This window comes from Amblyomma mixtum, chromosome 2, assembly GCF_055824585.1.
Source record: "Amblyomma mixtum isolate Tamu chromosome 2, ASM5582458v1, whole genome shotgun sequence".
NCBI classification, from domain to species: Eukaryota; Metazoa; Arthropoda; class Arachnida; order Ixodida; family Ixodidae; genus Amblyomma; species Amblyomma mixtum.
This window is the reverse complement of record NC_143013.1, coordinates 732,716-748,620: the sequence shown is the minus strand read 5'-3', so window position 1 is coordinate 748,620 and position 15,905 is coordinate 732,716. Positions and strand designations below refer to the sequence as shown.

General features: G+C 43.3%; 1 long non-coding RNA gene across 1 annotated transcript; it reads left to right on the top strand.

Annotated features, from left to right (window-relative positions):
* Positions 1-6,973: 6,973 nt before the first annotated feature.
* On the top strand, positions 6,974-14,833 carry LOC149358197 (uncharacterized). Its single transcript, XR_016288640.1, has 3 exons — positions 6,974-7,591; positions 10,848-11,000; positions 14,692-14,833. It is a non-coding gene; the product is annotated as an uncharacterized LOC149358197 (long non-coding RNA).
* Positions 14,834-15,905: the final 1,072 nt, after the last annotated feature.

Genomic DNA, 15,905 nt, shown 5'->3' with positions numbered 1-15,905 from the left:
AACTGAGTCCAAAACGCGCAGTTCACGGAGAGTACATAAAACGTCAACTCACGTTTATTGAGATCACCACTCAACCGTGCGGTAGCGCCGAAAAAGGTAAATTATTAAAAATGAAGGTAATGCAAACAGCCTTACGCAGTCCTCGCATTCAATTTCGAAAAGTCCACTACGAAGAAAGTACAAAAAAAAAAGCAGGCAATATCCTTTCTAGTGCTGTTCACGCTTGCTTCTCTATTCTCCGCTTTTATTTTACTCGACACGTTTCGCACTTTTTTTTTTCTGTATTGTATTTCGATGGCTCTCTCCTGACAGGCATGTCGCTGCTGCATGCAGCTGCGGGAGCTTAGCGGGTCACCAACCCGCCTTGTCTCGTCGCGCGAAGATGCTGTAATGAACGACGCCGCGCCTATCTCTCGCTCTATAGAGGTCCGGAGAAGATCCTACTCGGGCGTTGAGCGCGACATCTGCCCCGGGAGTGATTCACGCATGCATCGGGCGGCCGCCTGCAGTGGCAGCCGCCACCACAGAAGCGGCAGCAGCGTGTCTTTAGAAACCGTCCCTTCTGCCTGACCGTCGCCTCTCTCACTCGTTCTGCGTTCCTTTATTTCTGCATTCTTTTCTCCTCGCGAAATAAACAAGCAGTCACAAGGGTTAGGAAAAACTGGGAGAGGTTGGGGTGGGGGGGTGTTGTAAGGCGGCTATAGCAATCCTCAGCGTGTAATGAAATGGAAGATGCGTCCCTTCTGCAGCGCATTGCCCCAGACGACGCATCTCGGGCCACAACACAGCAACGACGACAACGACGTTGATAGACGAGCTTCTGAAATGTGTTTTATTTATTTGTTTGTTCCGTTCATCTTTCTCTTCTTCTTCGCCGAGTCTCCGTTGTCTTACTAAGCGCCCCCGGGGCCGCGGGCAGACGTCATCGGTGACAGATCAGAACTCTTGAATACGCGTGGCTCCACCTATGGCGTGATGGGACGACCAAAATGGCTTCTTTTCTCAGTCACCTGCTCCGATGATACCTGTCGGAGCGGCAGGGCGCGCTGCCGTGACGTGCAGAGCCGTCGCGATGCCATCGATCTCGCCTTTTAGGGTGTCCTGTATGGAGCAGCGGGGATGATTTACTGAACGAATGGTTTTCTAGCGCCTGTACTTATATGAGTTTTGTTTTACTTGTAGCCGTAGCTACAGGGGGCCTCATCCAGTGTAAATAGCGTTGTCGATATATGCCGTAAACGAAAACTTGTGTTAGCTTCTGGCCAGGTGAACCTATAGACCTTATGCGAAATGCACTGCCATCTAGCGGTCGCCGCGCGCGTTCCGCCATGTTGGAGGATAGCCGCCGGATTCACAGCACGTACTGGTACACGCTCGTCGTGCGCGCTCGAGTTTCACCGCCTTCAATATCCTCACATATTGCTCATTGCCTTGCTGTACGCAGGAGGGTCGCAAAGAAGCCCAGGGAGAAAAGGCAAGAGGGCTTGATTTGAGCGCATTTCTATTTTTGGACTGCGATCCTCGACGTCCGCAGCACAAATGTTGCAGAACCGTCGCTACATGTCGAGACATCGCGCAACACATTTCGTTAACGCCATGTAGCAAATGAAATTAGAAATAAGCTTTGTAGGCACGAAGAAAATATCACACAAAAGCTGTTTTTCTGCTGCGATTTCCCGTGAAGTGCTGCGATTATCGGCCTCGCAAGAGAGTAATCGTGATCAGCTGTTCAGTGGTACGGGTCGCGCTTTGTGAGAACCGTCGCTCCTAGCGTTATCCGCTGCAGCGGTTACACGCGTTAGTTTTTAGTGCGAATATTTGTTTCGACGGAAACAATAGCAAGGGTCAAGTGCCCGTGGCACAGAACGTTTGCGCTCTGCAAGTAAGTCAATCGTTTCTGTTGACCAGGGAAAGGTGCCTATTTTGTGGAGCTACGGCTTGTATGCGTGTAGCGATTTCACTGAACCGGCCGGTTTCCACGAAACCGTGTGTTGTGTAAAAAAAAAAAAGAAAGGACCGTAAGGGCAGCCGCTCAAGCGGTACTATAGTTCCAACTAGTAGCGGGAATGCATAACGCGTGTAGAATCCTCCAAAAATATCAGTGCACAACTGCTTGCTCGTCGTGGTAAAACCATATACACTGCTGCATTCACGGGCTGCGTGTTTTTAGCGGCGCGATAGTCCAAGAATGGTAAGCACTTGTGTAGTGGGGTCGTGCGGCGACCCAGGGGTCTATGTGCCCGGTAATAATAATAAAATGTTTTCTCTCTCGGTCTAGGGCACTAGGGCAAACTAGGGGCTCTAGAGCACTAGGGCAAACAAACAAATGCTGTATGAACTTTTCAAGGAAAATGAAAAGCGTCACATGTTGAGAGGCCACTTTTTTCGACACTACCAACATGAGCGTGAAGTTTACTATCGTTTGCTTTCGGCGCCTACACAACACAGAAAACGCAACCACAACAACAGCAATTCAAGCAGCACGCCCGTCCGCAAAAAGTATCGAACCAAATAAAACTGATTCAAACTAGACCGAAATGCGCACATTTATAGCCGTAAACGGAAATTACACTTGCTTCGTACATTTCTTCGTGTTCAGCGTCGGCAAACTGACGTAGGACTCCGTGAAAAACTTGTAGCTCCGTACTCGGTGGCTTTCGGAAAGTGGTTTGGACGCGTAGTAAGTGTCTGCGAAGTCACTTAGAAACTTGGGCAGCAGAAACACGTCGACTGACCATTCAGTCATGTTTACAGGCTCAAGTGACAGTAAATAAGATTTTCGAGCCAGCACAGCTGTAAGGGAGCTAACGCAGGTCACGCCTAAATCCAGACAGCAGAGGCGGAACGAGCTTCTGTCATCCTCCAACATGGCGGATTTCCACTGGTTCTCCTTTTCTCCGATAGATGGCAGCAATTTTGCATAAGGTCTATAGGCCATGTTATCGTGTGAACCTAAGCGATGCTGTAAAGGTGAAATTAAATCGCGTTATCCATGTGAACTTAAAATGAACCCAGACATGATATCCAAGTGGATCATAGCAATGTTATCCAGGGGAGACTGAGCCATGTTGTCCAGGTGATGCTATCAAGGTGATGCTAAACGCTGCTCTCAAGGTGAACCGAAGGAATGCTATCCACGTGAAAGTGAACCGTGTCATCCAGGGGAACCTACACTGCAAAAAAATTCCGTGAATGTTACGTACAAACTCTCCATAACAGAACGAACGCTTGCTCTGTTGCATCTGAAATGGAGGGTCCATCCGTAGCACATTCGTGAAGGTGGCTGGCCGTATTATGCATTTTCTGAAACGTATTACTCGCCGTAACTGTTGGCCCCCGGACTAGGCACCACATGACGTCCCATTTCCGATCTGTGTGGTTTACTCTTGTTCAACAATGTCCACAAACTAGCATGGCGAAAATGAGATTAACCCCATGTGCAAAGGTGAAGATCCGAGGGGGGTGATAATCAAATGAGACCCAAGTGACGCATAATGTTGTTTCAACGTTGAGGGATTGCTACAAATTGTAAGCAACATTAAATAACAAAGGACTTACTTTGCTATAACTTTAAAAGAAAAACGTTGACTTCATAAAAAAATATTTTCACCATGTTGCTAACCACATGACAGGGTAACAATTAATAAATGCAATTAATAAATAATTTAGAAATGCAGCTTAATGAGGTCAAGAGATAAAAAAAAATTTAGACACAGACAATGGTTAGACAACTTCTCTAAATTGAAACTGAACACCAGCTGAAAATACATTACAAACATGATGAAAGTGCACAAGGTGAAAGCCGAATTTCCGTCTGCCGTTTGATAAGGAAACGAACCACTGAGAAAGCCAAAAGCATGGGCAAACAAATTTGTGAATGCAGTGCAATGTAGCAGTCACATCTTTGCTACACAACCATCAATCAAAAACGCTAACTCCTTCACGGATAACAAAAGCACAGGCACAACAAAATATTGCTTGCGAGTATGTTTTTGCAGGCTAGTTGGTGCCTAAGCATTGTGGGTTTTTTGCGCAAAAGACACGACACAAACCTCTACCTCTGTCTACCTCGTTCCTTTGTGTCGTGTCTTTTGCGTAAAAAACCCACAAAAAATATTGCTAATTGCAATGTTCAATTTATTAGGTACCTATAGCCGGCCATTCATGCCTGGTCTTCCTGCGGATAAATGAAACGCTGCAAAAAAGCAGTGAGCAGCCATAATTGCTGTAGTGACAAGGAGGATGTGCACCGTCGGTGCTGCTCCCTCATCCCGAGTAGGAAATAATAGCTGTTTTTTCTGGAATGTACTCTGGAAGCATGAATTTCCTATCCACCTTTATTTAGCTTGCACTGACACGACCCATCATGAACTCTGCAGCTTTGACAAACATGCGGGCCAGTCAACAGCCACAGAAGACTGTAGAACCCTGCTAACTTGCAAAAGAACCAGTGCTCAGAAAGAAAAATTATAAAAAAATGAGGAGTTCCTTACACGCACTATGTTTTATATGGTACTAAGAATGCGGCTAAGACATGGCATGAATATTGTTTTTTTCTGCTCAGTTACAAACTTTCTCGCCTGTGCTAACATATTACTGCAATGTAAATAATGAAACATGCCAGCATTGCACAACATGCTGTAAGACTTACAAAATACACCCCCTACAAGGCTACCACATGCCTCTTAGATGTGGCAATGTTTATATCTACCAAACTATCTAGACTAAAATGAGACACCAAGCCTCTGACATCTGGAGATGTGTACCTCCCATGCAATTAGAGTGATTGGAGATGCTCCTCATTGTTGGCATTTCAGTTGCTAGGTGTGGAAGGACCAGATATGAAGGTGAACAACTAGACACCCACTTTTTAAGCAACGTCACAATGAGCAATGTGCCTTGGCTTTTCTTCCATCCAAAAAGTTTTATGTTCCATGTTTACGTAACTGCTTGCATGTGCTCATTTTGGCTTGCTGAGAGGTTCTTTTCTTTGTTAAACTAGCTTTAACTCTGGCCTCAGTCTTCTGCGCCTTCTTAATTTTTTGCTAGTGTTCACCTTAAGTCAAGTGCAAGCTCACACAGATCTCTACTTTTCTACGTTTCCAACTGTCACGTCTTCTCTGCCTTCGTCATGTCCATCACTGCATCCGACGCCTTCTAGTATGCTGTGTATAATAACCTTAACTAATCTGCCTATTACACATGTATTTTTGTTAGCCACCCACTCCTCTATCTGGCGCTGATAGGCCCTGAGAGTAAATAAATGAATTGTAGTCTAAGCTAAGTCTCAGCAAGCATGCATTATGTTCAGTTTATTTTACTATGTTTACCAGTAAAGAGTGGACGGAAAAAAGCTGCTAAGTGGAGCTTGACATGCCTCTCGCCCCTACACTGGAAAGCAGCAGGCAAGGCATACATAACCACTAACGACAACAGAACATGCCAAGTGTGAAGTAAATCAGTAATGTTCCTCGCATTTATCACAGGGCATACTCTCTGCTCAGTAATTTATTACCCCCTTAGACATTCTGCAAGGAGTGTATACAATGATGTGTCACCACAATACAATGAGAATCATTAACCCTGTGCAAATACAACAGCAAAGAAATTTATGCCCAATAAATGCACTGCTTACATGCAACCAAGAGGCAAGAATGGGACAACCTGGCACATATATGGAAAATAAGCTCAAAATAATAAAGAATGACATTTGAGCAGCCGCTCATTCCCCCTACCCCCTCCCTCAAAAAAATATGAAAAATGGTCCTCTTCACACGGCACGTTTGAAAGATGCGGCTGTAATGTTTGCGACAGTTCCACTACGAGTGAAAATCAGATATAAATAACGCCAACGCATGCGGTTGGAAGCGAGGCGCCAGGGCGCGGGCAAACAGTAATCGTCTTCAGGTATCGACTGGTTCAACCTCCTGAGGGCCGCCGCTGCTCGACGAATACCACTCATGGCCACGTTCACATCCAACAAGCTTGTAATAAAGATTAGACAGGTGTTTATCATGACGCAGCAGCAGCTCATCAGTGCTATTGGCCAGTGCTGAATTTTTTAGCTTGATAAACGAAATCATCCACCGAAACGCGTGTCGACCGTTCCTCGCCAGATTCTTGCAGTCCCACGAGGGTGAGCAGCTTTTCCGCCGGCTTCGTCTCCTCTTTAGTGCAGGGCCACTGTCATTGTGACGCACATTCTGCACGGTCGTTTTACTATGCATCGATGCCGCATGGGACAGCAAGCGGTCGTACACTCCAATGCGGCGTACGGGCCGCACACATACACACACCGTAACGACAATACAGCGCGCAGGACGCACGCAGCGAACACGGAAGAACAAAAACCGTTCTAAAGCACCTGTTCACTCAACACCGGGCCGCACACATACACACACCGTAACGACAATACAGCGCGCAGGACGCACGCAGCGAACACGGAAGAACAAAAACCGTTCTAAAGCACCTGTTCACTCAACACCACACATACTCCGCAATTCCGCTATAGTGTATAATTCCGCGCATGGTTCCGACTGCGGGCTTGGCTAGCGCTTCGACTCGTCATGGCCAAGCTGCATGCCCTGCGCTCTTGTGGTAACAACGCTCATGAAACGAAAGAAAATTTTAATATGTAAAACCATTCAAGTTGTCAGCTAAAAAAGCTACGGTAAAATTAAATACATCTGATATGTTTTCAAGGTGGTGCGCTTTTGCGGACGCGAATACGCGAATGGGGCTATGCATTTCCCGTGCAGCTCTGCTAGACACCATAGCTCTGCAAATGGCATCGTGCTCGGAGTTTTGCGCGGCTGACTTGCCCGCATGAATTTTACTTCCTCCGTGCACACATGCTTGGTGAGGTGAACGGTGGTCGGTGCGAACAGTTAGAAGTTTAATCGACTGAAAATTGCTCAAGGAAAGTCAGCTGCATTGCATTTTTACTGTTTCTGGGCATCACGAGTGACTGGCGGCAGCCACACGGCATCGTCTCCGGTTTGGTGAACTTGTGAGAAGGTGAGCAATTTGTTCTCAAATTTTGAAAGCGGTTTTTTGTTTGTATTGTAACCCTGTGTCTCGTCGCATGTTATGTTCACGGTAACATCAGCACAACGTGCATGCGCTTTCTGTCTCTATTTGAAGTAACATTGGTCGGTCAGCGTAAACTTTTCGATTCAATTAAGCACAAGCTGTCCATGTTGGTAGTGCGTGTTGAATGTGCTTGTCCTGTCCGCTCTCCCTGTGTTCTGCGTGTTTTTCTGTGCTCCGTTTTTAGATGGATCGATACCAACTAGCCCAACTTTCTGCTTTACTGAACTCTATTTGAGATCATTCTGCGCTCGAGATGGTCTTCTGGTAATTTATTTATTACCAGGTATAGTCTAGAGATTTGGAACCGTTCATCCCACTGCAACAGTGCTGAAAAGCTGTTTTGTGTTCATGCATCTGCTGTCCTTAAACTTTTCGGTAATCATTCGCATGGTTCCTTTGGATCTGGACTACCGGCTACTGTTGCAAGGGACGCCTCGCAGCAGAGCCCCCGAGGACGCCCAGTGGGTCAGCTGTTTGTCCAGGTGTCAAGTTACCAAAGGTACCATTCCAGACATTTTTTTTTCTGTTCATCAACCTCATATTCCTTGCAAAAATTACAGTATGTAATTGGGCACTAAAAAAATTGGTAACTTATACACATTTCAGGACAGTTCAGAGAAATGAAATGAAAATTGGTTTTTGAGGAAAGAAAATGGGGCAGTAACTGTCTCACTTCTCTCGGTGGACTCCTGAACCTAAGGGAAGGAATAAACTAGGGAGTCTAGAGAGAAATGCACATGCAGCATCAGTATTCTCTCTGTAGACTTTTCGAGACCTGGATTCATTGCTTCTAGGACAGTGCCAAGCAGTAGGTGAACTGCACACAAATTTATTTTCCTCAGGTGCAAAGTAAAGAGTGAAAATGTTGTAAGACAAATCTCTACCCTGTTTCATTCTCACTGCATTTGCTCAAAGCATAATATGAAATCCTGTATTTCTTATACCCTGGTTTCCTTTACTTTGAGCAGTAGGTATTGACAATGAACATCAAGGCAACTCCACTCTCATTGCTTATTGCTGCTTTTAGGTTTCCTCCATGATTTTCTGTTTGCTCAGTCCTGGCCTTAACATATTTTCTTCTGCTGCTTAGCTTCGAACTACTGGCTAGGTTACATGGTTCTGCTACTTCTATGTTCACTGTGAGGTTTGAGAGCTTGTTGCTTTGTTCTTTTTTTATAAGCATCTTTGTCTTCTCGAGGCTGATTGGCAGTCCGGAACAGAGACCACATGCATTGTTTATGTTAAGATGATGACATGATAGCCTAACACATCGTATCGTTGCCATTCGAGCCCCCTGTGTACTTGCTTTGTTGCACTGGGAGCAAAAAAGTTTAGTGGAAGTCGCAATGAGGCGCACTTTTGTTTAGATTAGTGGCAAAGGTTTACTGTTGCTTCGCAGTATAGTGCTCCCACCTATTGCGCACGAGCATTTAGATGGCTGTTAAATACTACTATCAAGGATTTAGCCATTGTAATGTCGCAGGTCTGTTGTGTAGGATTTCAGATCATTGTCTTGCACTGTCCCCGAAGCCTGTTGTGTGTCAGTTACGCCACTATGCTGTTGTATTTCTGTCCAGTGTAAAAAATATTTTCTGTGATTATGCTACACGCACAGGTTCATGGGGAAGTAAATATTTTGTGTCGCTTCAACCGGGTAATGCTTCAGAATGAACACATGCAAAAACCCATGCTGTTAAAAGCCTTGGCTTGTGTAACCCAAGTGTGAGGAGAATACTATTATGGCAGGGATTCTTGCATTGCAACCTTTTAAATTCCTTTTTTGTAAAAAGAATGACATGAGGTTTCATGAGTTACAGCTCTCTTTCATTGCTTGCTCAGAGAAAGCGTTTATTGTAAGTAAGCAGTAGTGGCTTTTTTCTATTGTTCAAGCAGCAGCATCAGCATGCCTCATCATTTTTGTCTTGAATGACTGAAGGTGCTTCCAGAGCATTGCCTTCTTTTTTTCTTGTTGTTTATTCAGCATGCAATATTGTGTCTATAGATTGCTCTTTAGCCTTATTTTGCGTTCTTCCAAGCAAATTTTAGGCGACCAAATTCAGAAGCACCTTGTATTGGCCTTACATGCTCGCTATTAATGCAGAAGTAATTATATGCCACACTAAACACCAAATCTACATCCTTCAGAGTGGGTCTAGAAGCTTGTCTCCAGACTCTTGCCTTCAAGGAGTTTTTGCAGGTTTCATGTATCTGCTTGGTGTTGGAAGTGACAGCCTTGACTGATAATGATGAGCATTAGACACACATTATGCATTTACAGTTAGGCCGGAACGAAATGCGAACATACATGTGCAGTACTTTTCTACATTGCAGCGAGGTATACATTTAGAAAGGGTTCATATATGTGTATTAGGTAGATCTCTTAACCAGAAACAGGAGTCAGGCTAGCTGCGTACTCAAGCTGAAATCACACAGGTGAAATATTTTGTCTTGTTCATAGGCGCTGTTTGCATTTCATTCCAGCCTGATTGTGCACTACTGCCATAGCAGGTACCCTATCTAAACGAGACACTCTCTTGTGGCAAATCATGCGCATATGTTTTAGACACGTGTGTGAAGAAATGTGCAGCTACAAACATTGCATACTTGGTTATTCATAATGCTTTTTTTTCTCATGTGCATAGAACAATGATCAGCTACATTGCTTGCTTTGTTGTTCTATTTTTCTGCTAATATTAAACTACATATTAATCTCAAAGACCCGATGTTCGACTGAATGATCCTTCTGTGTCCCACTAGGAAGGCAAAAGCATCACGCCTAGGGCTCATTCACCGCCCTTCACCCCTGTTTTGGTTTCAGTCGGTCAGTTATGCTATTAATGAATGTAATCACTTTATAGGACAAGTATATATGAAAATATATTTTGGGCTAAATGAGGTTAATTATGCTATTAATGAATGTAATCCCTTTATAGGACAAGTATATATGAAAATATATTTTGGGCTAAATGAGGTTAACAAGTTATCCACTGTGCACAATGGTATGGTTGGTCTTGTACAGTACTCACGGATTGAAATAGGACACTCGGAGCCCGTGGCCACGCGCCTCGAGTGTCCTATTTCAATCCGTGCGTACTGTACATCTTTACTTGGGTGTTAATGTTTCTTTTGTGGTTGCTGTCTAAATAACTTTGCCTGCCTATTGTATCCTAAGTCCTTTTATGCCCGTCTTCCTTCCTACTGGCTCTCTCCCTTTTCAGTCATTCCTTTTTCCTTTAAACTGGCGATTGGTCACAAGCCTGCTGTGGGAATGGCAGCTAGCACTAGGCCCCCTTTTTTTTCATTGAACCTGCACTGCTAATATTAACGCTAATAGTACTGTATCAGTATTTATGTGATACTGCATTTTTTGTTATGCATAAATAGTTGGCTAAGCCAATGGTAGCAGTGTTGAATATCACAATATATCATGCATATATCTTGCATGCAATATCAGTATCAGTTTATTCACTTTGGATGAAAGTTATACAAACAGGGTGATAAAAGCATCTGGGCCCTTAGCAAGCTGCTAGTTCGGGCCCATGCACTAAGTGCACAGAATAGTGTACCCAGGCGTCAGCATAAGAAAAAAAAGTGTACATTTTATATGAATAGAAGATGTTACACAAAACTATATCAGTATATTCACTATTACGCTACCCTCTATTTCTTTCAGCTCGGCCGTTTGGCTGTCGATATTTTGTGCTGCTTTCCTAGTTTAGTTCACTCAAACTAAAACTTTGCGTTCTGTGTTGCAGGTAGAATCTACAATGAATGCCGCACTGTGTCTTGTAAGCAGGAGGCGGTGTTAATGGAGCCATGAACTTTTCTTGCGGATGACTGGTGTTGGCCTTATTATGCACTGAACCTCAAGTGTGAAGAGGAAAATGTCGTGTTGGATTTCTGCACAGGTGAGACATCATGGTGAATCTACCAGTGCGAAAGACTAGACAAGAGACAAGACAGTCGCTGAGTCGCGGCCATAGTTTATTGAAGTGAATAGGGAATACATGAAGAAGCCAAGCAACACCACAAACCACACAATTACAAATAAGCATACATGACAACATGAGTCAATGCGCCTGAACATTCCCCTGATCGAGATAGTCCAATTCATTGCGTGTTAGTGCGATAGACAACACACTTGCACATTAGTCACCGAGTCGTAAGGTGTGTCTAGCCTCAATAATCTACCATTTAATCTTCTCTGAATTTACTGCCAAAAGGAAAGGGTAGCAGCCTTCAGATCCCTTGCAATATACAGAAAAGTTAGAACCCCTACCCTCTTGTGCTCCTGTAATCTTTCATTGATACACCTTCCAGTTTGACCTATATAGAACCGACCACAAGATACAGGGTCTGATACCATGTTCATTTTACAAGGTACATATACATTTCACTCCACATGTGTACTTTTCTCTAGCCACATTCACAGAATTATTCTTAACAATTTTACATATTTTAAACAACTTATTAGGGGCCAAGAAAATCGCTTTTCCATCATACCTTCTGGCCGCATTTTTCAATTTGTGCGACAATCTATGTATGTACGGTAACACAACCGGTCTTTTGGCATCTCGCTGGCTGGCCCCGGCCTGATTGCGCCGGTCGCCGTGAAAAGCTTTCGGCTTCCTTAACAATTTATTGTATGCTCTTGCAAATAACATGGTTAGGAAATCCTGCGTACATTAACCTAAAATGTACTCTTGGAAACTAGTCGTCATGCTAAGAAAGCATGACTTCATCAATTCTGAGCCCAGGCTTGACAGTCCAATGCTATCTTTCACTAGCTTGTAATAGCCAACCTGTGTCCAAGTAGCAGCTTAACACTCCTGGGTGAATATCACCAGCACACATGGTGTGTGCAGATCAACTTATCAAGGTAAGGTCCAGAAACCGCAGCTCCTTTTTTGGCGACATTTGCTCCAAGGTAAACCTAAGACAAAGGCCTTGCTCCTTAAACAGATTGAGAATATGTTCACATCCCAAATTATCAGAACATTTGTAAAAGACCAGAAAATCATCAACATAGCAAAAGATTTTTTCCCCCAGTCCATGCAAGTCCTTGACAATCATTCTATACACCCTACTTAAAATATCTCTTAGCACAAGGCCCATCTTCGAACCACTACATATACCAGATTTTTGAACACATACCACACTGCAGTACTCTACAGCCATGCTCTTAAAATAAATGCTATTCACTAGCATGCTCTTCAGATGAATTTCAGAAAAGGGTTCTTGCAAAATTTTGTCTGGTTATTTGCAAAAGCATTTGTCTACTTCGCATCTTGAAGATCGGTTTCTTGTGCTCAATTCGCAACGTGGTTGAGTATCTGAAGAATGGCAATCCAGCAGATTGTCTGGTGGTTAGTGTCGATGTAGAACTATTTTATTCCATCCCGTATGAGGACCTTATGAAAAGCTTGTGAATGTGTATATCGGAGCACAATGATAAGCTTGTGTTTAGGAACAGGTGCATAGTAGTCTTTTTTTGGACTTACTTCCTTTTATTTGAAGAGCATGTTTCTGGTGTATGGCTGTGCGGCATATGTTCAAAAGTCTAGTATATGTATCGATTGAATGCCTCTGTGCTAAGTAATATTCTCTTAAGCAGGGTGGATGGAGTGATTGCCAAGAACTTGCATGGGCTGGGGGAAAATCTTTCACTGCGTCTGATTTTCTGGTCTTTTACAAAAGGTTGCGATAGTGTGGGACCTGTGCATATTGTCAAGTTGTTTAAGGAGCAAGGCCTTTCTTTAACTTAGCATTTCCTTAGAGGAAATGTCCCATCAAAAAGAGGTGCGGTTTCTGGGCTTCACCTTGATGTTCTGCACATGCCATGTATGCTGCCGATATTCACCCAGGAGTGTCAAGCAGCTACTTGACTATTGGCCGAACTATTCTAAGCTAGTGAAAGATAGCATTGCGTCATCTAGGCTAGGCTCGGTATTGATGAAGTGATGCTTTCACAGCATGACAAGTGGTCTCCATGAGCAGATTTTAAGGCTTACGAAAGCATTATTCCCCAACCATGCTATTGCAGGAGTGTGTGATAAATTGTTAAAGCTGAGCGTATAAGATTGATCAAGTTGGTCAGACATGCTAAAGGTAAGAATGGCATAGCATCATGTAACGAGGACAGCAGGAGAGCACACACGCATTAGTGCCAACCTTGGAGCAGATACAGAATCCAAGAGCATGTGCTTGACATTCAGCGTTGGCAGTCAAGAGTCGGGCTCATTCAATCTTGAATGTTCAAATCAGTGTTTTCTCATTTCCTTGACTGCCAGTGCTGATTGTCAAGCACGTGCTCTTGGATTCTGTATACACTCCAAGGTTGGCACTTGTGCGTGTGCTTGTTGTCCTGCTGTCCTTATTACTTGATGCTGCGCCATTCTTCTCTTTAGCATGTTAAAGCTAAAACCCCTTCACAGGGATTGGCAGGATACGGCCAGCCATCGAGATACCAAAAGATCGACTGTGTTACTGTACATACGTAGATTGTCGCACAATTTGAAAAATGTGGTCGGAATGTATGACGCAGAAATGGTGCTTTTGGCCCCTAATAAGTTGTCTACAAACTGTAAAATTGTTAAGAATAATTTTATGAATTTGGTCCGGGAAAAGCATATGTGCCTTGTAAAATGTATGTGGTGTATCGGATACTGTTATCTTGGGGTTGGGTTTATGTTGGTCAAACTCGAAGGTGTGTGAATGTAAGACTACGGGAGCACAAGAGATATTTGGATATTGGTAGGGGTTCTAACTTATCTGTACATCGCAAGGAATGTGAAGGCTGCTAGTCATTCCTTTTGGCAACACTCATTTTGGCGATACATTCGGAGCAGATTAACCGGAAAATTATCGAGGCTAGACACATCTTATGACTCGGTGACAAATCTGTGAGTGTGCTGTCCATCGTGTTCATATGCAACGAGTTGGACTATCTAGATGAGAGGAAAGTTAAGAGCGATCTTTTACTCATGTTGTGGTATAGCATATCTGTAACTGTGTGGTTTGTGGTGTTGTTTGGCTTTTCTATGTACTCCCTGTTTACTTCAATAAACTTCAATTGCGAGTCAGCGCCTGCTTTGTCTCCTTTCTTGTCATTGTCTCGTGCTGGTAGGTTCACGTACTTGCAGAGTAGATTCACTGAATTGTATACTTGCAGAGGCTTGTGAAGAAAAACCAGAGGAATTTTCTTTCCTTTGTCTGGAATGGAAGTTAAAAATTTTTTTCGCATAGCTAGATGGTTGCAGCATGAAATTCCATTCTGGAAGGGTAAACCCACTAAATTGTACATTTTGTGTGCGAAGGTACTGATGCTTGCATGAAACTGAAAACATTCGTCCAGGCTATCTGGCTAGCTTTCTTCTTCCTTGTGCCCAGATTTTTTTAAACAATACTTTGTCAGATTTATTTTGACCAGAATTTCTAACATGTTAATTATACCACATTTTGTGATCATATACAACAAAATTAAAACATGATGATCACTGGTGTATGGTTTAGTCTGGGGTAGAATGATGAGAAGTACCTAGTATATAGTAAAATTTAATATTACTAGTCTAACATAAACAAAATTGCTCTTTTTTTTAGTGGAAAATTTTGCTACCAGAGAGTCGGAGCGGCATGGCATGATGAAGACTTGGACAATGTGCATTCCAAAGTACCTGTATTCATGTCAGCACGAGAACTTGCGCACAGTGCTTCAAACAGTTGGTGAGTACCTTGGTGCTGTGCTTCTGCTTAAATAGATAGGTAGATATTTTATTTTAAATGTGCCTGAACAGCCAATTGGCCTAAACGGGTGCACACTGAGTCAATACAAACACCATGACGTGAACAGACATAATACAGAAAAATGGTCACAAATACGATGATAATAATAGTAAAGAAAAACAAGCATAATGAATAAACAATGAAAACAGCAAATTAGGCAAATATTTCTGTGTCATAAAAAGTTGAATTGTGTTATTTGCAAATGAGTCATTGGTGAAATGGCATGCATGTCAGGATAAAATCTATCATAGCATTTGGTGGTTTTTCCCTGAGGCACACGAAATCGCAGTGACATCAATAACGGCTCACAGTCAATAGAGCCGAGCACAACTTTATGTAGAAAATCCATGTCATAAAGAGTAGACATACCAAGGTCTGCTAGAAGAAAGTCGTGGTCTTAGAAACGACAGCGCTCAATATATCTATCACAAAGAATGCATACAATCTTCTGCTGAACATTTCAGATTTCATCGCCAGAGGTAACAGAGGCACTATTCTAAGCTACTGATGCAAACTCAAGACGTGGCATCACGAGAGCACAGTAGCCAAATTATGTTTTTAATCTGAATAAGAGTGTGTATCTGAAAATTTGAGCAAAAATTGAGTAGCATTTAGATATTCTTGCACGAAATACCACTGTCAAAATTGGTTATAAATGATATGTCTCACATGTACACTTATCTGCTGAATATAGTAAGCATGGCTTGCGACCTGAGTGCCTCCGATGTATGAAAAAAATGGCCAGGTTACTGCATGACGCGTGGAGCAACCCAGTGTAGCACATTCAGGCTTCATGGAGTGGAGAATGAAGGCAGTAATAACTTTAAGAATTGAAAACACAGGACCAGGAAGCTGACAGAACACACTGACACTCTGTGCGTGAAGGGCATTATGGAGTTGCCTGTCGTGTCGTGCAAGATGGAGGTCGCACAGACAGATGTTAAACATGAGTCGATGCAGATACCTTCTGTCATTACGTAGTACTCACTGCAGAACTCAACAAAAAGAAGCAAAGGTAACAGCTGAGCATG